The 24,402-nt window shown below is 39.5% G+C and overlaps 1 protein-coding gene across 34 annotated transcripts in view; it reads right to left on the bottom strand.

The window, feature by feature from the left end:
• SIPA1L1 (signal induced proliferation associated 1 like 1) overlaps positions 1 to 24,402 on the bottom strand; it is a 409,230-nt gene that overhangs the window by 216,508 nt on the left and 168,320 nt on the right. For 3 of the 34 annotated variants that reach the window (XM_077937709.1, XM_077937718.1, XM_077937700.1), the window contains one exon: positions 2,409 to 2,530. The exons of the other annotated variants lie outside the window; for them this stretch is intronic. The gene's annotated coding sequence lies outside the window, so the exon portion shown is untranslated. The remainder of the gene's footprint in view (positions 1 to 2,408; positions 2,531 to 24,402) is intronic. 34 annotated transcript variants of the gene reach the window in all.

Below are 24,402 nucleotides of genomic sequence, written 5' to 3'. Positions count from 1 at the left end.
TCTATATAAAATAAATCCCAACTTAACTAAAGACTTGCATGTAAAAAATAAAATGCAAAAAAAATTTTTTTTGAGACGGTCTCCCTCTGTTGCCCAGGCTGGAGTGCAGTAGTGTGATCTTGGCTCACTGCAACCTCCGCCTCCCAGGCTCAAGCAATCCTTCCACCTCAGCTTCCCAAGTAACTGAAACTACAGGTGTGAGCTATCAAACCTAATTTTTGTATTTTTTGTAAAGATGAAGTTTTGCCATGTTGCCCAGGCTGTTCTCTAACTCCTGTTCACTCGCCTCAGCCTCCCGAAGAGCAGGGATTACAGGAGTGAGCCACCGTGTCCATTCAGCCACTGCAGCCGGCCTTGTTCCATGTTAAAATAAAAAACTTCTGTTCATTAAAGGATACCGTGAAGAAAATAAAAAGACAAGCCACAAATTAAAAATAACATCATCAACAAAATATAAGTATCCAGAGTGAATAACTCTTATAAATGTGTAAGATAAACACTCCAAGAGAAAAATATATAAAAGTTAGAAAATACAAAAAGTCCTTCAATACAAAAAATGACGTTCAGTTTCCTTCCTTAGTAATTAGGAAAATATAAATGAAAATCACCTTTCAACACTACTAGCTTGACTAAATTTAAAAAGTCAAACAATGTCAAGGATGTGGCAAAGATGTGGGGCAATGGAAACATTCAGATGCTCTGGTGGGAACGTGCATTGGTACAATCACTTTGAAAGACAGTCAAGATGTTAGGTAGACAGATGGTACAGCATATCCTACCATCCAGCAATTTCACTCTTAAATTTATGTTCACTGAGACGTGTCGCCCAGAGACATGCAATTGTTTATAACCACAGAAAACTGCAAACAACTCAAATTCCAACAGTAAAATAAGAAAACAGAATGTGGTTTCGTTTGCAGGAAAATCAGTGAACCATGATGTTAAATGCATCAAGTGAATAAACTCAAGGGGACAATGTCCCTCAGCATCTATGCTGAAACAAATCTGTAATAAACCAAGAAATTTTTTAAATTACATTACAAGCTTACTGAAGGCTGGGTCGGTATCACTTAATAGTCATTAAAAGCTTCCCAAAAGTTTTGTACTAAGTATTCTAGATGTTTCCAAGACATATACAATTATGTCCCCCAAGATATAATAACATGATCCCCCAGTTTTGAAAATGATAGTGAGTCCATGGCACACATTAAACAAGATAAAACAAAACCATAGATGTCATTTTTATTTATAGAAAGTACTTACATTCCCAAAGTTCAATTAAAACTCTTGAGAAAGCACCTTTTTTAAAAGAAAAAAAAAGTGTTTGTTTGTTTGTTTGTTTGTTTGTTTTGAGACAAGTCTTGTTCTGTTGCCCCAGCTGGAGTGCAGTGATGAGACCTCGGCTCACTGCAACCTCCACCTCTCGGGTTCAAGCAATTCTCCCGCCTCAGCCTCCCGAGTAGTTGGGATTACAGGCGCCCGCCACCACACCGGGCTAAATTTTTTATTTTTAGTAGAGATGGGGTTTTGCCATGTTGTCCAGGCTGGTCTCAAACTCCTCACCTCAAGCAATCCGCCTGCCTCAGCCTCCCAAAGTGCTGGGATTACAGGTGTGAGCCACCACACCCAGCCAAAAAAAAAGGTATTTAAAAAAAAAGCAAGTCTCACACTTATAATCCCAACAATTTGGGAGGCTGAGGCAGGAGGACTGCTTGAGCCCAGCCTGGGCAATACAGGGAGACCTCATCTCTACAAAAAATTTTAAAATTAGCCAAGCATGATGACATATGCCTGTAGTCTCAGTTACTCAGGAGGCTGAGGTGGGAGGATTACTTGAGCCCAGAAGATCAAGGCTCTAGTGAGCTATGATGGTGTCACTGCACTCCAGCCTGGGCAGCAAAGCAAGACCCTGTCTAAAAAAAAAAAAAAAAAAAAGGTTAATAAAAAATTCTGCTATTTTATTAGTCAGCTACAGGGACAGGTGAGATTGTTTCTCTTAGGCTCAGATCAAGTAGACTATCAATTCATTAAATATATATGTATTTAAGAACAGCATAATTTCAACCAAAATAATTGAACTCTTCAAATCAATATAACTGGATTTTAAAACAAAACCAAAAACCACCTCACATGAGCAGAATGCTTAGAGTTCTATCCATGATGCCTCCGATTTCAGTCAGCACTGGTGTCAGCATTGCCAAGCTGACCTGATCCAAGTTAGAGGGAGGTGCACTTAGAGGCCTAGTAACCACCCTTAAAGCAAAGGGTTCTTTATACCACTTAAAGTCAACACATTTTAACAGTTTGAAAACATCATAAAGTACACAGTTAAATGTGGCATCAACGATAACTATCTACTTCTCTTGGGTTTAAATGCTATATAATAGGTCGGGCATGGTGGCTCATACCTGTAATCGCAGCACTTTGGGAGGCTGAGGAGGGCGTATCACTTGAGATCAGGAGCTCAAGACCAGCCTGGCCATCAGGAGCTCAAGACCAGCCTGGCCAACATGGCAAAACCCCGTCTCTACTAAACAACAACAACAAAAAATTAGCTGGGCATGGTGACATGTGCGTGTAGTACCAGCTACTTGGGAGGCTGAGACAGGAGAATGGCTTGAATCCAAGAGGTTTAAGTTGCTGAGATCGTGCCACTGCACTAGAGCCTGGGCGACAGAGTAAGACTATGTCTCAAAAAAAAGAAATGTCACATAATAATGTTCAGAATTTAGAATATTATGGACCACATTATATGGATGCCAGTATTTACAAAATCTTTAAAACAGATGGTAAGTTACATAGAGACATCAAGTGACAGTTCTAGCTGATTCAGCTCTATTTCACTGTTTGCTTTCTAACAGCACTATTTCAAAATGAGCAATTCCATAGCCCATAGAAGAGATTTTCATTTTAAGTAGAGGTGACATCTTTACTTATGTAAGAAGCAATTATACAGGTTAACAGAAGAAGTGAATTGCTACAGAATACACTAGAGATATGTTTCAGCAAACCATTAGTTTTCATTCTCAAGGGTATGTACTAAGTGTATCAGCTTAGCAGTCATTGAATTTATTAAGCTGTAATTTTGCTACACGAATTCTCCATTCTCTCCTTCACAGCACTCTGAATAAATCAGAAAGCAATGTTTGCTTTCCTCTCTACAGTAACAACTGTGTATTTGGCCTGAATTCTAAATAATCAGGTTCTTTATGAAATTTTTGGAATTTAGCCAACATACAGATCTTTTCACTAAACATAAGCATGAAGGAAACAGGCTCAAATCATAACTTTCATATTTAACTACTCAAAATGGGGGAGGACAGCCTCCTCAGACAAGCAGGATAAACATCCACAGAACTCCCCATCACCATACATGCTCTCCTGTCACTAAAAATAGAAATGTTTTTGAGAACTTGAAGCACAAACATTCATTTGGATGTTTGATGACATCAGCATCTATAGTCTAAAATCTATTGATATAATCCTTAGCACACGGTGTCTTTTACACTGGCTGAGAACACACTAGGTATGATGGTTAGTTTTATATGTTAATGTGGAGAGTCTATAGCACTCAGTTACTTAATAGAATGCTAATCTAGGTGTTGCTGTGAAGGTATTCTGTAGAAGGGACTAAGATCTACCACCAATTGCTTTAAGAGAAGAAGATTATCCTCTACAATGTGGGTGGGCCTCATCAGAGTGTCAGAGACGGCAGCTAGTCAGACACAAACAGGGCAGGACTGGGCCCTCCACACCGCATCGGGAAAGGTAGGCAGCCATCAGGTGGTGGACAGGCAGTTGTCACACTGCCTCACTAAAATAATAGGTCACAGCCAGCACCAGGGAAAGATAGGCTCCCTATAGATAGGAAACACCTGAAACTGGTGGTCAGCAGCTTCCTAGTAAGTTCTCAAGGGGTGGGCGAATAACCTCAAGCATGCGCATTAGGAGGCAAAATGGCAGAGGATGAATTTCTAGGGACATTCTGCGGTAAGGGAAGAATGCCTCAGGCAAGCGTATGTACAACTCCAGTAAACACATTGCACATGCTCCACTCCAAGTGATATTGGGCCACTTCCAAGTGCACTTTCCTTCCTTTTGTTCCCGCTCTAAAGCTTTTTAATAAACTTTCACTCCTGCTCTAAAACTTGCCTCAGTCTCTTCTTCCGCCTTACGCCCCTCAGTCGAATTCTTTCTTCTGAGGAGGCAAGAACTGAGGTTGCTGCAGACCCATATAGATTCGCCGCCGGTAATGAAAGGCCTTTAGAGCAACAGCGGAGGACTCCCAAGGAAGAAGTTGTGTGTCATGACTGCAGCATCAACATCTGCGAGTTTCTAGCCTGCCCTACAGATTTCTAACTTGCCATCCCTAACTGGCATCCCTAAATGGCTTACTCGCCAATTTCTTTCTAGAAATCAGTCAGTCAGGCCAGTCTCAGTAGCCTACTCCTGTAACCCCTGTCCTTTGGGAAGCCTAGGTGGATCACTAGAACTTGGGTGTTTGAGACCAGCCTAGGCAACATAGCAAGACCCCGTTTCTACAGAAAAATTTAAAAATTAGCTAGGCACGGTGGCACGTGCCTTTAGTCCCAGCTACTTGGGAGGCTGCGGTAGGAGAATGAATCCCTTGAGCCCAGGAATTTGAGGTTACAGTGAGCTAACACTGCACCACTGCACGCAAGCCTGGGCAACAGAGCAAGACCCTGCCTCTAAAACAAAACAAAACAAAAATCAGTCAATATTTATTTCAATGTCCGTCTCTCTCTTTGCACATATAAATATATTCGTATTTATAAACACACATTCTGGAGAACCTTGACTGATACACTAGGTAAAAAGAAACACTATGTTTCTTCTACATACACCAACAAATTCCAACATCAAATCATCAAATAGGGAATGCGGAGTTCCACAACAAGCAAGTGTCCAATTCTTGGCAGACACCAAGACACCAACCAGATTGTCTTACAGTTCAATTCTATGGTGACACTGTCTACCTGGAGTTGGCTATTGATGAAGAATGCCAAACTCTGTAAAATACTTGAAAATATTATTCTGAACCAAATATGAGTGACCATGGCCTGAGGCATGGTCTCAGGAGGTCTTGAGAATATGTGCCCAAGGTGGTTGGGCTTCAGCTTAGTTTTAGGGCGACATGAAACATCAGTTGATACATGTAAGGTATACATTGGTTCGATCTGGAAAGGTGGGACAATTTGAGGGGGTTGGAGGAAGTGGGTCTCAGGTGGATTTAAAGTGTGATTGGCAATTGGTTGAAGGAGTTATTATCTAAAGACCTGAAATAAACAGAAAGGAATGTCTGAGTTAAGATAAGGGGCTAAGGAGACAAAGGTTCTTATCACACAGATGAAGTCTCATAGGTGGCCGCCCAGAGAGACAATTGATGATCAGACCTTTAAAAGGTGCTAGACTCTCAGCTAATGTCTTCAGGATTGGGAGGGCCTGGAAGGGGAAAGATCTACTTAACAGAAATTCTTTATAGATGCACATTCGCACCCTTCCCACCCCTTCCCTACACACACACAAGATGGCATTGCAGAGCCATGTCAAAATATGGCAAAGAACTTTTTTTCTTTTTTTTTTTTTGAGACAGAGTCTCACTCTGCTGCCAGGCTGGAGTGCAGTGGCGCGATCTCAGCTCACTGTAACCTCTGCCACCTGGGTTCAAGAGATTCTCCTGCCTCAGCCTCCCGAGTAGCTGGGATTACAGGCACGTGCAACCACGCCCGGCTAATTTTTGTATTTTTAGTAGAGACGGGGTTTCACCGTGTTAGCCAGGATGGTCTCGCTCTCCTGACTTCGTGAAAGAACATATTTTAACGTAAAATATTTCCATTTCCTCCTTTATCTGTCATGTGATGTTATGCCAGAGTCAGGCTGGTTAAGTAAAACCCAGCTGGTGAGATTTTATGGTTTATAGAGAGTGACTCCCCAGACCCCTATAGGAATTTGGGCAAGAGACAAAAAAGTTCAGAGTTTAGTCCCCATAGCTTAGATCCCACAAGACTGTTCCTACTTCAGATGCTAACCGCCAAGTCCAGGCCTCAGGTATTTCTTACCTACAGAAAATAAATTGCATGGGAGGTGGTAAGGGAGTTTCCCATGACCCCCTCCTTGAGTTTGAGAATTTCCTAGAAGGACTCACAAAACTCCAGAAAACAGGTACTTCCGTTCACCAGTTTGTTACAAAGATACAAGTGAGGAACAACCAAATGGAAGATGCATAGCGTGGGGTCAGGGAGGAGGCAAGCCTTCTCAGGGCACAGCACCTACATATGTTCACCAACCCAGAAGCTCTCTGAGGCTATCCTTTTAGACAGTGTTCCGGAAAACTCTCTAGACCTCTGGCCCATCTTTCCTCCATGGAGCTCATGGGATGGGACTGAAAGTTCCAAACCTCTACTCACATGATTGATTACCTGGGAAACCAGTCCCCATTCTAAAGCGGTTCAGGGGCTTTCAACCACTGGTCATCGTATTAATATACAAAAGGACACTCTTATCACTCCTGAGAGGTCAAGAGTCTTCAAAGCTCTTGTGTCAGGAACCAGGGACTAAGACCAAATACTGTAACAAAAGATGCTCCTGCCAGGAGCAATGGCTCACGCCTGTAATCCCAACACTTTGGGACGCAAAAGCGGGCAGATTGCTTGAGCCCAGGAGTTCGGGATCAGCCTGGGCAACAAAGTGAGACCCCCATCTCTGCAAAAAAAAATCAAAAATTTAGCCAGCCACGGTGGCCCACGCCTATAGTCTCAGCTACTAGGGAGGCTGAGGCGGGAGAATTGCTTGAGTCCAGAAGGTAGAGGCAGCAGTGAGCCATGTTCACACCGCTCTACTACAGCCTGGGCAACAGTGAGACCCTGTCTCAAAAGGAAACGGGGGAAAAAAATGTGCCTATCATTCCCTATCAGTCAAGAAGTTTTAGAAGTTTTGGAGGTTTTAGATCTATGCCAGGAACCCCCGGGTCAGAGACTAAATATATACTTCTTATGTCACACTAGGCAACATGGGAAACACTGAGTTTTAAAGGTTTCTAAAGTCATACAAGGAAAAAGGCACTTCAATTCACCTGGGGAATAAAGGCATCCGCTGTTTACTGAAAGACCATACATGACTGAACTAATCCCCAACTAACTAAAAGAAAAGTGGATCAATGGTAAGTGTACTACACTCTCTGTATGAAAAACATTTCAGGAGAAGACAGGGGAACATCAGCTCTGATGTGGGATCTGGGGAAAGGGGAGGAGGGCTGGAAGAAAATCAGGCAAACTGAAACGGAACGCCACACCTGAGCTGAGCTGCCAAGGCCCGTACTTATTCAACCAGTCATTTTAAGCAAATAATGTTTCAGGACTATGTCCCAGGTGTTTTACTTTGACTGTCTCATCTGATTGGTTCATACCAACATTAACTGGCACATACTACCATTATCCATAATTTTCAGGAGGGATGGAGGAGCTAAAGACATAATTCACACAAGGTGACACAGCTATCAAGTGGTACTGGGCCTTGATTTGAGTTACTGAGCTATATGCACCCCTGGCAGTAATTCCCAGGCAAAACAATAGGGCAAAAACATTCTATGCCAGATAATCTTCTGAGCAATGTCACAGACATATTAAAAGTAAATGGTATATTATGTTTGAGATTTGTACATAAAAAAAGGTGATTAGGCCAGGCGCAGTGGCTCACACCTGTAATCCCAGCATTTTGGGAGGCCGAGCTGGGTGGATCACCTGAGGTCATGAGTTTGAGACCAGCCCAGCCAACATAATGAAACCCCATCTCTGCTAAAAATACAAAAAATTAGCTGGGCGTGGTGGCGGGCACCTATAATCCCAGCTACTTGGGAGGCTGAGGCAGGAGAATTGCTTGAACCTGGGCGGTGGAGGCTGCCGTGAGCCAAGATCGTGCCACTGCACTCCAACCTGGGCAACAAGAGTGAAACTCCAAAAAGAAATAAAAGAAAAAAGAAAAAAGAAAAGAAAAGGGGATTAGGGGAACTAGCATAAACAGCAGAAACAGAACTAGCATAAGCAGAAACAGAAATGCAACCTGTATAAGGAGAAAAGAGTTTTGGTTCAAAGTTGCAAGAACTGTTAAATACAATTTACGGGAGGCCACTGTTTTGAACTAAGCTTCTGCATTAGGCTCCAGCAGGCCAAATCAAAGTGGAGGCACTTGTGTCAAGTTGAAACTTTAAGAACAGATAAATCCCAAACAGGCCAGTGTTTCCAAAAAAAACCCAGGAGATTCACAGAAACCAATTCAAAAGAGCCCAGTCAACCTGAAATGGCATGATACAGAAGTTCCTGTCTCTTCTGCTTTAACCCTTACAAGAAGAGTAACCTGAAATAACCTGATGTTAACAAATCTGCTCTCTTATATTGTACTGTTTGCTTGAGCTTTCTTTCTTTCTTTTTTTTTTTGAGACGGAGTTTTGCTCTTGTTGCCCAGGCTAGAGTGTAATGGCGCGATCTTGGCTCACCGCAACCTCTGCCTCCCAGGTTCAAGCAATTCTCCTGCCTCAGTCTCCCTAGTAGCTGGGATTACAGGCGCCCGCCACCACGCTCAGCTAATTTTTTGTATTTTTAGTAGAGACAGGGTTTCACTGTTGGCCAGGCTGGTCTAGAACTCCTGACCTCAGGCAATCCACCGGCCTTAGCCTCCCAAAGTGCTGGGATTACAGGCGTGAGCCACCGTGCCCAGCTTGTCTCCTTGATCTTGCTCAAGCTACCTTACAAAAAAACAACTGTTCTGCCATGCACAATGGAGCTCCAAATTTGTAGACATAATGCTTCCCAGTTCATGAATAAAAACCAATTAGATGTTCAAATTTGTTGAAAGATTTTGTTTTTATTTATTTATTTATTTATTTATTTGAGACGGAGTCTCACTCTGTCGCCCAGGCTGGAGTGCAGTGGCCGGATCTCAGCTCACTGCAAGCTCCGCCTCCCGGGTTTACGCCATTCTCCTGCCTCAGCCTCCCGAGTAGCTGGGACTACAGGCACCCGCAACCACGCCTGGCTAGTTTTTTGTATTTTTTAGTAGAGACGGAGTTTCACCATGTTAGCCAGGATGGTCTCGATCTCCTGACCTTGTGATCCGCCCGTCTTGGCCTCCCAAAGTGCTGGGATTACAGGCTTGAGCCACCGCGCCTGACCTAAGATTTTGTTTTTAAATACAACCTACAAATTTACCTTTTTTCCATCCTATCTCAACTTAATAGAAAAATAAAAACACAAATTCATGAAGTACAGGAAATCCCAATACAGATGATACCAGCAGACCAGACCAGTGAGAAATTCTGAGAAACAGAAAGCATATGGAAACAGCATGAGGACAAACCCCATAGGGCCAAGAGAACTCTAACTCCTTACAAGATGGACCTTCAAATAAATTTTCCTAGCAGAATCCAGGAATAACTAACAATGTCAGCTGATTCTGGGAGAAGCAGCAGGCCTTGGATGGTGAGCCAGGGAATTAAAACCCTCACATCTTACAGGAAAATCTACCCTACCCAACAGGGTACACTCACCATGGCTTCTGTAATAAGAGCCTACATGCACTACCAGGTGAATAAGAGTCTTTACAATAAAGCTGAATTCAACTTTTTAGTTCTAACACTTACTACAAATAAATCTATGACAATCGCTACTCATTCCATGAAAATCAGCAACATGGAAAGGAGTATTGAACTCAAGAATACCTAAAAAAAAAAAAGCCATACAAAAAAACAAAGACTATGTTTTTTAAAGTATAATAAATTCAAGGAAAGAAATTTATGGAAATTCATGAAATTCAAGGAAACATGATATGCATAAAAAGAAAAAATAAAACTTTTTGGTTAAAACATAATTATTGAGAAATAAAAGTATGCAGGGTGATTCAGCATCAGCTCCTAGAAGTCCGTGGCTGGCTTCTCTACCCTGGACGCCATCCCCAGTGGACATACTGTATTCTAATATCTTCTCTCTTTCTAAAATCACTTCTTCGGCTTACTCTTTGGCTTATAAACATGTACAAACTTCCTTTAAATTAGAAAAAGCCTTTCCCATGACCCAGATCCCTTTTCCAAATAAAAAAGTAATGAGGTGAGGAGGTGTTAAAAAGCTGAATGGATGGTTTCACTATTACATGAACAAAGAAACAAGAGAAAAATGGGGAGGGATAGTTAATAACATACCAAACTTAAAGTGTCACCTTTACTGGAGGAGATCACAAATTAAGAGCCTGTATATAGAACTTTGTCCATGGGCATATTTTCCTTGGCCCGTGGAATGTTTTACAGAAATTCAGTCCCACTTTTAAAAATCATGTATTTAAAATGAAAATACAGATTAACAGCTTCTCTTGAAAAACTGGTAGATCTGATAGCTTTGAGGCCACATTCCCAAATAGCACTGGTGGCTGGAGCCAAATAGCCAGCATGAAACCTGAATTCTCCTCCCCTCTCTCCAAGGTTCCCAAGACTGTCTTCCTCACCTCGAGCTTATGCTGGCTACCATCTATCGTCCCACTTGCCCTCTTTTTTTCTTACAGTAGAAAAATATTTTCTCTTACCCCAAGGCCTGCTTTTACTCATTGCCATTGTCGGCCAGGCCCCTGCAGGCACTTAAGTTTGTGAGTCTGCTGCAGAATGATGGAGTCAAGAGAGGAGGTGAAAACACAGACCTCTGGCTGGTAAGAGAAGTCTGACAGGGCTAGAGTTATGGCTTTTGGGGAGCTTGATATATGTTAAAATGAAAGAAGATTGAGCTCACAAAAAATAATATATTAAAAGGAAATGGCAATAATGAAGGAACTTTAGGAAATAACCATAATTCAAGTCAGTACGAGAAACTGAAAGGTAGGTAAGTAAGTAACAGTAAGGGAAAGGAAGTACAAGGAGTGAGATGGTCAAGACAGATTTCAAAATGAGTTAAATTGATGGTGCACAGATTACAGCAAAAATTAATTCAGTTGTGACACTCCAGCCGTAGAAAGAGATCGTGGTCCACTGTAAAGTAATCTACTTAACAACCAAATTCAAGTCTAAACTACCCACGAAACTGAACTACATATCAATTGATTTAAGGTTAACACAGAAAGATGAGTGTCTTAATTACTGTCAATGTAAATGTTGTATCAATGTCTTGGAAGACATTTTCATTGACCAGAATTAACATATGACAAGTTTTATCTTACATGTTAAAAGCACTTTCAAATGAAACGAACAGGCAGGAAAAACAAATTAGGCACAAATCAACAACAAAATTTCCCTCCAACTGCGGCACTGTGTGACAGTACATTGTGCTGTCATAATAACAAAAACAGTCAGTTAATCAAGTGAAAAAGTTACCAAGTCTTCCTCTAAATTTTTATGTCATGAGGAAAGCAAAAGGCCCATTTAACCTAGAAGATAAGAATTTAAGGCATTACACCACAAAAGTTATCACTGTGAATAAGCATAATCTCTCTGCACATTTGGCTTAAAAACAACATCATTTAGAAATTCTACAATATAAAATAGGTATCTCTGCTATGGCTTTTGTATTAGACTACAAAACAGGCCAGGCAAGGTGGCTCACGCCTGTAATCCCGGCACTTTGGGAGACTGAGGTGGGTGGAACGCTTGAGCCCAGGAGTTCCAGACCACCCTGGGCAACATGATGAGACCCTGTGTCAAAGAAGAAAAAAAGGAAAAAAAAATAGATTACAAGATAGATAAATGTGAGATATAATATGGAGAGAATTCATAGGGAAATATAAATTCAATATTAAACGTAAAAATACCCTTATTAATAAAAAAACAAACATTAAAGCAAAAATGAAGTACCATCATTGTACAACTACTTAATTAGCAAAATAATATTTTGTACATTTGGCCGGGCACGGTGGCTCACACCTGGAATCCCAGCATTTTGGGAGGTCGAGGTGGGTGGATCGCCTAAGGTCAAGAGTTCGAGACATGCCTGGCCAACATGGTGAAACCCCGTCTCTACCAAAAATACAAAAATTAGCCAGGCAAGGTGGCATTCACCTATAATCCCAGCTATTTGGGAGGCTGAGGCACGAGAATCACTTGAACTCGTGAGACAGAGCTCGCAGTGAGCTGAGATCGTGCCACTGCACTCCAGCCTAGGCAAAAAGAGCAAAACTCTGCCTCAAAAAAAAAAAAAAAAAAAAAAGTATTTGCTTGGACAAGTAATTAATAGCACTCCTAGAAAAGGATCTTATGTAAATAATACAACAGAAGCAAAAGGTTATAGGAACAAATATACATTCTACTACAATGTTTTTGAAGCAAAACACAATCTGGAAACAAGTCAATTATCCAACAACAGACATACATAGAAAATTATGGTGCAACAAAACTATAACCTATAATTTTTTGTTCTTTCATGTGAGAATAATGGGACAACATGTGCAAACCTGGAAAAATAACTGATACTACGTTAAGGTGGAAAATAGAATACAGGATGTATCCCTTATCTAAAATGCTTGGGACCAGAAGCATTTCAGAATTTATGTTTTTGTGGGGGAAGGGGGTATATCTGCATATCCATAATGAGATAGCTTAAGGATGGGACACAAGTTTAAATATGAAAATTCATTTGTTTCATATACACCTTATACACATAGCCTGAAGCTAATTTCATACAACATTTTCAATAATTTTGTGCACAAAAGTTTGTGTACACTGAAACATCAATGAAGCGCAAACTGTCACATCAGGTCAGGTGTAGAAATTTCCACTTGTGGCGTCATGTTGGTGCTCAGAAAGTTTTAAATTTTAAAGCACTTCAAATTTCCGATTTTGGGATTAGAGATGTTCAACTTGTAATATACCTACCAAGATTAAAAGTACAGGAGGTAAAGAATGAAAAGCTAGGCCAAGACAAAGATGGAAAAACTCAAAGTTCAAATAAGTATTATATTGGAGTGATACATTTATGGAGCATTTTATATTTCAATATTATTTTAATAATAGAGTAGATAAAAAAATAAAATCTAGGCATCATGGGATAACAAGATTGGCACAGAGACGAAAAACTATAGCGACAGTGCTAAAAAAAGAGGAAAGAGAGAGCTGTGAGATACCAGTGTCAGACAGCAATAACGATAAGTTTTGACAAATGAGCTAAAAAGAGGTCGCCAGCTTCAGAAACTTAGAAAACTACTAAGGAACTAAGAGAGAAGCATTTCAGCAAAACAGCAGAGACACAGATCTTACACAAAGAACTGCTTAATAAATAAATGAGGTGGGGAAGTATCTGTGAGTGACGTAGGCAATACGGGAAAATAAACTGTTGATCACCTGGGTGAGGAATGAAAGAACGGTGATAGTTTGGAAAAGAATCAAGGTTGAGAAAAGTTTTTTAAACTACAAAATATTAAGTAAAGTGAATGGTCAGTAAAGAGAAACACTGAAAATGCAAAGGAGAATGAAAACTACGAAATGGTTCTTGGAGGCCACATAACATAAGAACTCAGGTTATATGAAGCACAACGTGGCTTTTCATTGTCTGCTCCCAGAAAGCACTCAAATTTGTCTACAAAAGTGATCCTTCATTAAAAATTTTCATATCTTCTTAAAATCAGACATACTGATTAGAACATGTCTCCAACAGTATTTTAGCAAAAAGCAAGCCCGAGCTCAAATGAATGATTCTCTACTGACTTCTAAAAAAGATAGAAGTCCCCAGTTAAACCCCAAATAAAATAATTTTGTTAGAGCTGGGAATGTTTGGAATGGATCTAAAACTCACATTTTTCTTCACTTCAACATCACTGAAATCAGTACGCATCTTATATTTCCTGGCATCTTAGCAATGTACCATAGTTTAGAAGGCTGCATTTTTTTCTTTTTTAAAAATTTTCCCAGATTCAACTCAATTCCTCACAGAGAATTTTTTTCCTTAATACTACATAAGAAAATGGTGTGCCTTACAATGGAAGGTATCTTTTATTTTTAAAAACATGGTATCTTTTTGTCCTTACAAACTGCCCTCATGTGTTACTATGTAACTACAACAGAAAAGGAGGTAGGGAATAGAGAAAGGAAAGCTGGCATATGCAGTTTTAAACTACTCCGTTTTATAAAAATAGGAAACTGTGAACTTTTCATCAGATTTCTGATTCTACAACTAAATGATCCCCATGGTCCTGATTCCGTAACGTTTATTCATGCTCATAAATGCAGAACATAAATCTTACATATACACACTTCACAGCACTCCACGTGAGTAACGGTCATGTTACCGCACAGGAAAAGTGACGTTCAAGGAAAAAGGATGACGAAAACCGCATACTTTCATTTAAACACAAAAACTTTAAAATATTTGTCTATTGAACAAAGATCAGAGGCAAGAATATTTTTATTAAAAATATTAAACTTTTAGGACTGGGCGCGATGGCTCATGCCTGTAATCCCAGCTACTTGGGAGGCTGAGGCACGAGAATTGCTTGAACCCAGCAGAGGTTACAGTCAGTCAATATTGCAGCACTGCACTCCAGCCTGGGCAACAAAAGCGAGACCCTATCTCAAAAAAAATAAAAATATTAAACTTTTAAGAGAAATACTAGATAAGTAACTATCACTCAGGGCAATTCAATACATACTAACACATTTGCAACTTTTCTGTAAATATAAAATTATTCCAACGTAGTTTACAAAAGTAAATATATACATACATATTAACAATTTCAGTGACAATTTTTTTGGTGTTTTAATCTCAACAAATGGGTTGTCCAGAAACATTAAAGAAAAATATGTGAAACATTTACAGCATCAAGCATCTTTGGCAATTACCATAATCACAATTAGCCACTCTGAACTGGATGCACTACAAATTTTTAAATGTTTTACAAATAAGGAAACTGAATTTGCCAACCAATAAATGCATTCCACTTCTGCCAATACCGTTGGAAATGTAAAGGATAATCAAGTCAATGAATCAGCATCTTAAAATGTTTCTTGAGCATAATCAGCTTAATGAGGACACCAATTTACTCAGAGAACATTTAAAAATGATTGAATATACACATGGGTTCAGCATCAAAACCAAAACAGGTACCATGCCAGAAAATTCCATCATGACCTTCTAGATGTATAACTTTGTAATTTACTTTCACGCGCACTGTTCGTAGGATAAAACGAGCTATACCATTAGATAAAAGAACTCCAGATCTTCCCATTTTTAAATAATACTACCTACACCATTTGAAGCTAAACTTAGACATACAAAGTTCATCATGCTAACAATATCAAGCACATTTTTTCGATAGAGGTCAGGGACATGATGACTACAAAATTTCATGTCATATCATGCAAGAATTGCAACTACCTTTGTCCTACAGCAAGGGGGGACGTGCATAAGAATTCAAAATTTCTGGAATTTTATTACTAAGTCTTCTTGTATAAAATATGGAGATGATATTTTCTGATTATTTAATATAAGCAATGCACTATGCTAGGAGAATTTTTAAAAAGCAGCTCCTTTCCTCAAGAAAACCAAAATAAAGGGGAAAGAAACACAGAACTTCATTAACACGTGGCAGAACATGGTGTTAGAGGAATCTTATGAGAATACAAGGATGATAAAACTGAGAAGTATATTAAACCATAACTACATTTGCACTAATGTAGGTGAAAAACAGTCTCTCTGGATTAAATGGGTCACTAGGAATAAGTATTTTATTTTAGTTATCTGTAACATGTTTTAAATGTTGACAAGTTTTCATATTTAATATACTCTACCCTAATAGCCAAAAATTTTTGTTTGTCTACAAAAGTGATCCTTCATTAAAGGGCCTTTAAAATACTCAAGATTCTAGGCTGGGCGTTGTGGCTTATGCCTGTAATGCCAACACTTTGGGAGGCCAAGCCGGGTGGATCACTTGAGGCCAGGAGTTTGAAACCAGCCTGGCCAACATGGTGAGACCCTGTCTCTACTAAAAATACAAAAAAGAAAATTGCCAGGCATGGTGGCATGTGCCTGTAGTCCCAGCTGCTCAGGAGGCTGAGGCATGAGAATCACTTAAACCCTGGAGACGGAGGTTGCACTCCAGCCTGGCAACACAGCAAGACACTGTCTCAAATATATATATATATATCTTTTTTTCAAGTATCTCAAAGGTTCTTATAATAGTAAAACCAAAATAGCCAAATAAATGCATCAGTCCATGAAGGTAAAATGATTTTTAAGAACAATCATGGCTAATACTGAAGAATTCTATTACTTGTTAGCATACTAGGCTACAATATGACACACAGAAGAAAAAAACAAAAAAAGCTATGTTCAATGAAGTGTTTTTTTTTGTTTTTTGTTTTTGTTTTTGATGTTTGTTTTTTTTTTTTGGAAACAGGGTCTTACTCTGTCACCCAGGGTAGAGTGTACTGGCAGTTCACTGCAGCCTCTACCTCCCAGATTCAAGTGGCCCTCCCACCTCGGCCTCCCAAACAGTTGGGACTATAGGCACATGCCAACATGCTCAGCTGATTTTTGTATTATTCATTCATTCATTCATTCATTCATTTTGCAGAGACAGCGTTTCACCATGGTTTGAGACCCAGGCTGGTCTCAAACTACTGGAAATCAAGCAATCCTCCCGCCTTGGCCTGCCAATGTGCTGGGATTACAGGCATGAAGCCACTGTGTCCAGCCTGCAATTAATTTTTTAATTAAGCTTTTATAAAACTTGAAATATATAAATTCTACATATACATCTTTTAGAACTTTCAGAAATTGAACCTACCACTGTAACTACTACTTCATCAGGAAAGAGAACATTACCAACACCTCAGAAGCCACCCTCATAAGTCCTCAGTAACCTCCAATGCTAACAACCATTATGACTTCTAGCACCACAGATTAGTTCTGCCTGTTTCTGTATGGTCACTTTACAACATGGGAAAAGCAATTTATTTAAATGAGGTCATAGAATATGTACACTTTCTTATGTCTTCTTTGGTTTCACATTGTGAACTTCATCTTTTTTGCTATAGAAAGCAAAATACCACACAGAATTTCTCCATTTATCTTTTTTCTTCGTATATATTTATTTTTATCTGTTTATTTATTTTTGAGGCAGGGTCTCGCTCTGTCACCCAGGCTGGAGTGCAGTGGCTTGAACATGGCTCACTGTAGCCTTGACCTCCTGGGCTCAAGTGATCCTCCCACCTCAGCCCCCCAAGTAGCTGGGAACACAGGTTCGCACCACTGCACCCAGCTAATTTTAAAAATTTTTTATAGAGATGACATCTAACTATGTTCCCCAGGCTGGTTCAAACTCCTGAGCTGAAGCAATCCTCTCACCTTGGCCCCCCAAAGTGCTGGGATTACAGGCCTGAGCCACTGCACTCGGCCCCTTTTAATGTTTTTGTTTTGTTTTGTTTTTGGAGATGGAGTTTCACTCTTGTGCGCATCTCGGCTCACCACAACCTCCACCTCCCGGGTTTAAGCAATTATCCTACCTCAGCCTCCTGAGTAGCTGAGGTTATAGGCATGCGCCACCACGCCCAGCTAATTTTGTATTTTTGGTAGAGATGGGGTTTCTTCATGTTCGTCAGGCCGGTTTCAAACTCCCGACCTCAGGTGACCCGCCCACCTTGGCCTCCCAAAGTGATGGGATTACAGGAGTGAGCCACCGCACCCTGCCCCCTTCTAACTTTTGATGAACATTTTGTTTTATTCTAGTTTGATGCAAGCACAAATAATGCTGCTATAAACACTTTTGGCATATTCTTTGGGGCACAGATGTGTGTGTTTCCGTTGGATCTATACACCTGGTGGTAGAACTGCTGGGTCAAAACTTCCAGCAATTTTACTCCCATTAGCAGGGTGTATAAATTGCAATTTATACTTCCACTAGCAGAGTTGTCCAGTTGCTCTAGACTTGGGGTTATCTTTTTCATTTGTTCTAACGGTAAGAATGTAATAATACAACTGTGGCTTTAATTTGCACTTCCACCATATGATTTTGAGAGCCTTTTAAGAGGCTTATTTTATTGTCCAAATGAGCATCTTCTTTTGTGAATTGCTTCTTCAAGTCTTAGATCTTTGGCTGTGGGAAGGCAAGAGGGAGGGAGTGTGAGGCTTTTATTGATTTGTAGCTCTTTAAGTATTGTGGTTATGAGTGTTCTGTTGGTTGTACATGCTGCAAATATTTCCTCCCACTCTGTAGCCTGCCTTTTTTTCTCTTAATTTTTATTTTGTTGAAGAGAAATTCTTAATTTTAATGTTCAACTTATCAATGTCTTCCTTTTTCTAGTTAACCTCAATGATACTCAAACACTACCTCCAAATGTCAAAAAAAGGACTGTTTAGACTAATTCAACTGGTATTAGCAAGTTTATAATAGATATTTTAAAGTTTATGCAAAGATTTTAATTTCTAACAAATTTGGTATAATTCTTCAATAAAAAAGAACCTTTGGGCTTATTTTAATGAGAAATGGTTAGGAACTGAATCCCTGGTTTCTGGTGGGACACATCGTGAAGAAATTGAGAATCTAAGTAAATGTGATACAAAACAAACCAAAAAAGGCCCCTAAAACAAATTACAGCCCTGAATATCTCATAACTAAAATTAGGGCAATGATTATTTAGCACATCAATTACTTTTTTTTTTTCCTTTTGCTAATTTCTATTGCTACCCTATTTCACATCCTGAAATGAGAACCAAAAATAACTGAGGAAAATAAAGCTGTTAGATTGATAATTTAAGATATGATATTTGCATAACAAATTACCATATTATGATACAATTATATATTCCTTAAATGAGAACTTGCTTGACAGGATGAGGCATGCAAAGCAGCAAAGTACTTTAAAAACTTCAGAAAAAGTCTGGTCAACAATACACAAGCAGATGTTGTGCTTATATAAATTACATACATAGGAACAGTTTCCTTTTCTCTCTCTGTATAAATATATATATATTTTTTGAGACAGGGTCTCACTGTGTCAAACCAGGCTGGAATGCAGTGACATGATCACAGCCTACTACAGCCTCAACCTCCCCAGGCTCAGGTGATCCTCCCACCTCAACCTACCAGGTAGCTACAGGCATGTGCCACCACCTTTTCTATTTTTATAATCTTTGATTAAACCAACAATCTACTAATCAAGTTTTATTTATAATAAAAGCATCAAAATGACTTGATGAATGTGGGAAAGAATTGACCCTGCAAACCATGGTTTAAATGTTTCTTTTAATGCAATAACAACTTGAGGAATATACCTTTTCTTGTCACTTGTTAGGTTAGTGTTAATGACAAATCATATAAACCCTATCATTTGAAGAATCTGAAGTATCCCAATTTTCCCAAAATGCTTTTCAGCAAAAGTATGCAATACTACATCATCAAAAATTAATAAATTAATATAAGCCTTGTAAAGAACATTTGATAACCTATGGTTAAACAGCATAAACAAAAAGCCTACTTCATCCTGTCCTGACTAGTCACAAACAGCAACACCTCACTTACCAAGAAAGGTCCATCTGAAAAATTCTACTCACCACATCATGGACTAGAAAAAGCAGCAAAAGAGTTGGTAGGCAAATTACATGAAGAAAAAACAAAAACTACCCAAACTCAAGATTGTTCCACAACATCCATATAATTCTGAAAATAGTAGAATATGTATTGCACAGAATACTGTTTATTCAGCTCATAGACAATGCTCACTGCACACACAGATTCACACTTACAGACTCCTCAGATGAATTTCAGGGCCCCCAGTTTGGAGGAGCACTAAAACAGATGTTACAGAGTTTATGTACTTTCCTTAGAGAAGAGCTCTTGGGGAATTTACTGAGAAGCACTTCACTATTTTTTTTCAAACATGATTCTTATAGCCTTATTCATGATCATTTCACAAAAGCAATAAACCACAAAGGGAATGGAAGTGGAACCACTGCCAGAATCAGGCATGCTAACAGCAGAAACGGAATGCCTGAAAGAGACGTAAGCAGCCTTACACCACTCAATAGTCGTTGCTAGCTTCCCTGTAATTCCAAACCCATATGAAAATTACAGTTCATACAATGGCTTTGTTATCAAGAAAAGATTGTAATTTTAAGTGTATCTAAAATAAGATTTCTCAGAAAAGGTTAACATAGAAAATTTAAAGCTTAAAGAGGAAACTCCACCAAAGAGGTATAAAGATGGCAAATACATGAAAGATGTGTGAAACCACCATTAGCCATTAGGGAGATGAAAATTAAAGGCATAAGAAGATCCTGCTCACACCTACTAAAATGGCCAAAATTTAAAATACTGGCAATACCATGTGGTGGCAAGAATGGGAAATGGGAACTCTCCAACATTGCTGGTGGGAACAAAAAATGATGCGGTCACTCTTGAAAGTGGTTTGGCAGTTTCTCATAAAGCACTTACCCTATGACTCAGAAATCACACACCTGGGCATCTATCTAGAGAAAGGAAAGCTTACATTAACAGAAAAATCTGGACACAAATGTTTATAGCAGCTCTATTCACAATCACTCAAAACTGGAAACAACTCAAGTGTCCTTCAACAGGTGACTGTATAAGCAAATTGGTATATCCACACAATGGAATATCCTGCAATAAAAAGGAAATACTGATAACATGCAACAGCTTGGATGAATCTCAAAGGCAAGCTTAGTGAAAGCAGCTAGTCTTGGAAGATTATATACTGTATGGTTCCATTTATATAACATCCCAATTTATTAAGTTAAGTGACATTCTTTAAAAGAAAAAACTACAGGAATGGACAGCAGATCAGGGGTTGCCAGGGATTATGGGCAGGCAAAGAGGTGACTATAAAGGGATAGCATGAGGGAGTTTTAGGGGGTTACAAAACTCTTCTGAATCTTTATTATAATGAAAGTCACAAAAATCCATACATGTGTTTAAATTCCTGGAATTGTATATGTATATGATCATTTAGAACAGTATAGGCCAGGTGTAGTGGTTCACACCTGTAATCCCCAGCACTCTGGGAGGCCAAGGGAGAAGGATTCCTTGAGTCTAGGAGTTCAAGACCAGCCTGGGCAATATAGCAAGACCCCATCTTAATAAAAATAAATAAAACTGTAGGATTTTTTTGGTTTTTTTTGACACAGAGTTTTGCTCGTCACCCAGGCTGGAGTGCAGTAGCATGATCTCAGCTCACTGCAACCTCCGCCTCCTGGATTCAAGCGATTCTCCTGCCTCAGCCTCCTGAGTAGCTGGGATTACAGGCATGCGCCACCATGCCCAGATAATTTCTGTATTTTTAATAGAGGTGGGTTTCAACATGTTGGCCAGGATGGTGTCAATCCCCTAACCTCATGATCCGCCCGCCTCAGCCTCCCAAAGTGCTGGGATTACAGGCGTGAGCTACTGTGCCCGGCCCAGGATCATTATTAAAGGATTCTCTTTTTATTTTAAGATAACAACATTAATGGAGAAAAAGAGGGACAATTTATAATGATAAAAGGGTCATCAGTGAAATATAACAATTAAAAACCGGCCGGGCGCGGTGGCTCAAGCCTGTAATCCCAGCACTTTGGGAGGCCGAGACGGGTGGATCACAAGGTCAGGAGATCGAGACCATCCTGGCTAACACGGTGAAACCCCATCTCTACTAAAAAATACAAAAAACTAGCCGGGCGAGGTGGCGGGCGCCTGTAGTCCCAGCTACTCGGGAGGCTGAGGCAGGAGAATGGCGTAAACCCGGGAGGTGGAGCTTGCAGTGAGCTGAGATCCGGCCACTGCACTCCAGCCTGGGCGACAGAGCAAGACTCCGTCTCAAAAAAAAAAAAAAAAAAAAAAAAAAAAAAACCTACATGCAACCTAACAACAGAACACCAAAACAAATGAAACAAAAACGAACAGAACTGGAAGGAGAGAGACAATTCATCAATAATTGAAGACTTCAAAATCCCAGTCTAAATAATTGATAGAACAACCAGACAAAATATCAGCAAGGGTATAAACACTAGACAGTATAATTAACCATACTGACTTAACTGACATCTATAGAAAACTTCATCCAACAACAGCAGAATACACATTCTTTTTAAGGTCCAGGTTAGACCATTTGCAATGTCACAAAACAAGTCTCAAATTTAGAAGGATCAAAATAATATAAAATATGTTTGCTGATTACAAAGAATTAAAATTAACAATCAAAAGAAATTTGAGAAATCTCCAAATACTTGAAAATCAAACAATAACATCCAAACAACCCATGGGTCAAAGAAAAAAAATCACAAGCAAAATTAAGAAATATATTTATTATCATTATTATAATTTTTATTTTTAGACATGGAGCCTCACTATGTTGCCCAGACTGGCCTTGAACTCCTCGGCTCAACGATCCTCCTGTTTCAGCTTCCTGAGTAGCTGAGACCATAGGCATACGTCACCACACCCAGCTCAAAAATTTAAAAATATCTTACACTGAATAAAAACAAAAATAAAACATCAAAATTTATGGGATACAGCTAAAGCTGTGGCTAAAGACAATTTTATAGTTTTTTTTTTTTTTTTTTTTTTTAAGACAGGGTCTTGCAGGCTAGAGTGCAGTAGCATGGCTAACTACAGCAGTCGCAAGCAATCCTCCCAACTCAGCCTCCCAAGTAGTTGGGGCCACAGGCACATGCCACTAAACCCAACTGATTCTTGTTTTTTGGTTTTTTTTGTTTTTTTTTTTTTGTAGAGACAGAGTCTCACTATGTTACCCAGGCTGGTCTCGAACTCCTGGCCTCAAATGATCCTCCCACCTTAGCCTCTCAAAATGCTGGGATTACAGGTGTGAAACACTGCTCACAGCTGAGAACTGTATAGCTTTAAACTTAAACTTATTTTAGAAAACAAGAAAGATCTCAACTGTCTTCACTTTAGGAAACTAAAACAGTAAAGTAACCCCAAGCAAGCTGAAAGAAAGAAGTTAAAGTTTAGAGTAAAACCCAATGAAACTGAAAATAGGAAAATAGTAAAAGTCAATAAAACCAAAAGCTGGTTCTTTGAAAAAGTAAATAAAATAGACAAACCTTTACTTAGATTGACCAAGAAAAAAAGAAAATTACCCCCCCCAAAATTACCAAAATCAGGAATAAATGAGGGAGCATCACTATTGACCCTACAGTATAAAATATATTTTAAATATATAAAAAGAAAATATAAAAACGGTATGCCATCAAATTAGACAAATTAGATAAAGTGGACAAATTCCTAGAGAGACATAAATAACCAATACTAACTCAAGAAGAAATAGAAAATCTCAATATACCTAAAATAAGAAATTGAATTACTAATTAAAAATCTTCCCACAAAGAAAATACCAGGCCTACATGGCTTCACCATGGAATTCTATCAGATACATAAAGAAACAATGCCAATTCTTCACAAACTCTTCTAGAAAACAGAGAAAGAGACAACACTTCCCAACTCATTCTATATTACAATACTAAAGCCAAACAAGAACATTACAAAATAAGAAAACAATGAACCAATATTCCTCAGGAATTTACAAACAAAAATTCTCAATTAAAAAATCCTCTGTCTGGGTGCAGTGGCTCCCACCTGTAATCCTAGCACTTTTAGGAGGCCACGGTGGGAGGATCATTTGAGCCCAAGAGTTCAAGACCACCCTGGGCCAGGCACAGTGGCTCATGCCTGTCATCCCAGCACTTTGAAAGGCCCAGGCAGGCAGATCACGAGGTCAGGAGTTTGAGAACAGCCTGGCTAAACACAGTGAAACCCCGTCTCTATTAAAAACACAAAAATTAGCCAGGCATGGTGGTGCACGCCTGTAGTTCCAGCTACTTGGGAGGCTGATGCAGGAGAAACCAGCCTAGGCAACATAGTAAGATCCCATCTCTACAAAAAATTTTAAAAATTGGCTGGATGAGGTGGCATGTGCCTATAGTCCCAGCTACTACTGAGGCTGAAGTAGGAGGATCATTTCATCCTAGGAGGTTGAGGCTACAATAAGCCAAGATCATACCACTGCACTCCAGCCTGGGTGACAGAGCAAGACCCTGTCTCGGGCAGGGCGGGGCGGGGCGGGGCAGGGCGGGGCGATCTCAATTAGATACTATGACCAAATGGGATTCATCCTAGCAAGTATGGTTTAACATCCAAAAATCAATTATCATAACCTCCAAAAGTCAATTAATACAACATATTAATAAAGGACAAAAAGCCACACAATTTTATCAATATATACAAGGCACCTGAAAAATTTAATTCAACACCACTAATGATTTAAAAAGAGAAAAAAAAAAAGCCTTAGTAAACCAGGAACATAAGGGAACTTCCTCAGCCTGAACGAACATCATATCAACAGTAAAAGACTGAAAGCTTTCCCTCTAGCATCAGGAACAAAACAAGGACATCCACTGTCACCATTTCTATTCA

This window comes from Macaca mulatta, chromosome 7, assembly GCF_049350105.2.
Source record: "Macaca mulatta isolate MMU2019108-1 chromosome 7, T2T-MMU8v2.0, whole genome shotgun sequence".
In the NCBI taxonomy this organism is placed as follows: domain Eukaryota; kingdom Metazoa; phylum Chordata; class Mammalia; order Primates; family Cercopithecidae; genus Macaca; species Macaca mulatta.
This window is presented reverse-complemented; position numbering and strand designations above follow the sequence as displayed.